A 2,257-nucleotide genomic window follows, 5' to 3' on the forward strand; every position below is an offset into this window, starting at 1 on the left:
TTGGGGTCCATGTGGGTGCTAGGCAGGGCACGTGATGGAAATGTAATGGCCAGCGTGTGGTTTTAGGAGAGTTAGAGACTAGTCCAGATTAACCAAATTAAAGTCTCTCTTTACCGTGTGCAAACTAGGAGCTGTAGTGCATCCAGTAGTTATCTGTACACAGTGCAAATTCCACCCAGATGTCCCAGCATGAGCTGAGCCAGCAGTTTGCAGCAATAGTCCTCTAATCACTTCTTCTCTGACTAAAGTCTCTGAGTCTGGGACCTTTGGCTAGCAATTACAATTTAGCAACTGTGGCTGTAGTGTCCCCTATTCTGGGATACGCAGGGTGTCTTAACATGTTATCCCTTTGTAGAAACAGGATCTGGATTGCTGAGTTACCTTGCTCACTCTCATGCTGTGGCTATGCATTACAGTACAAACCAATTGCAGATATCCCCTGGTGTACTCGGGTACTGAACTTGTAGCCCTGAGTCATGTTAACTAAAGGCTGTATTACACTGGACGATATTTCGGCCACTAATCGCTAACGGGCGTTCGCACGAACACTCGTTAGCTATCATCTTGAAGTGTAGTACTGCCATTGATTGCCCGATGAACGTTGCTTGTTCATCGGGCAATCAACAGTAGTACTACACTTCAAGATGATAGCTAACGAGTGTTCGTGCGAACGCCCTTTAGCGATCAGTGGCCGAAATATCGTCCAGTGTAATGCAGCCTTTAGTTAACATGACTCAGGGCTACAAGTTCAGTACCCGAGTACGACAGGGGGTATAATGCATAGCCACAGCATGAGAGTGAGCAAGGTAACTCAGCAATCCAGATTATGTTGCTACAAAGGGATAACATGTTAAGACACCCTGCGTATCCCAGAATTAGGGAACACTACAGCCACAGTTGCTAGATTGTGATTTTATGAATTCTGAATTCTTATAGTTCCAGTCCAGTTTTCTCATGCTGTCTTGTTTCTAGCCTGTTTCTTGCCAGATCGCTGGTGTTCAGGTCTGCTTAGTTTGGTCCTTTTGTCTACAGGTCTACCTGTAGTAGGTCAGGGTCAGTATAGTAGATTGGGATGTCCATTACGGACAAATTTAGGGTCAGCGTGTAGGGACAGATTTAGGGCAAGATTCTGGGAAAGCTAGAGTCCAGGTCAGTTATCCGCTCAACATCAGTGATGAGCGGCAGGGTCAATATTCATATTCGTGATCTCCAGTTATTATTTTCTTGATTGCGAAAATCGGCAATCAGAAAATTCGCAATACAACACTATTTCTTACAGTTTTTTTTTTTTAACTAGATGGAGGCTAGGAGGACACTCTTTTGTTCTCCATTTAGCTAAGGTAACCCTATGGACATGTTTAGTGTATGTTGAGAACTTCCTCAGCATACATGCTAAGTTAATGTGATGCTAAAAAACTGTGATGACATCATGATGGCGGCTGGACACAAGACGGCAGAACGGACCTCAGCTATAGCAATCACTTTTCCTGGGTGCTAACAGTGTCTCCCGATTCTCAGTAACCCCCAGGACTTACAGTAGGGCCAAACTGTGTACCAGCCGGGCATGAAATATGACAAGAAGAGAAGTGAAGGAAATACGAACTCACCGACAGATGACTGGAACAGACTGGTGATGGTAGTCAGAAGATGGAAGAAACGGATGTTGGGGATGTTATGGTGACTGGCAACTTTCCTATTGGTTGCTAGGGATGTTGCTTAGTGCCGATATTCGCAATAAATTTGTGATAAATTCGCGATTTGAATATTTGTGAATACGAATATATAGCACTATATTCTAAATATTCACGAATTCTCGAAGTGGCGATATTCGCGCTCAACACTAGTAAGAAATAGTGTGGGGGACTATGCTACGCCATACAACCGTATACAGTAAAATATATATATATATATATAAAATGATCATTGTTGTTTTTTTTACTGTGGGACCCTATGAGTGACGGTTGGTACTGTATACTGCACAGTATTCATTTTTTAACATGGAAGCCTATGGGTGATGGACGTTCCAGTATGACACTTGTCACAGACGTCCATTGGATGTATACGTCAGGAACATATACCTCTGATGGAAGGCTGCCTATACAGAGCCTGACCCCTACAGATCTGCTCTACTGGCAGCATAAGATGGGATTTTGTCTTAGCCCCATTATCATGTCGAATTTCCAGATCCATTTTCCATAACCTTCCCCATGTGTGCACAGACGGTAATAATGACAGACACTGGATACGACGGAGAAAA

This window comes from Bufo gargarizans, chromosome 9 (assembly GCF_014858855.1).
Source record: "Bufo gargarizans isolate SCDJY-AF-19 chromosome 9, ASM1485885v1, whole genome shotgun sequence".
Taxonomy (NCBI): domain Eukaryota; kingdom Metazoa; phylum Chordata; class Amphibia; order Anura; family Bufonidae; genus Bufo; species Bufo gargarizans.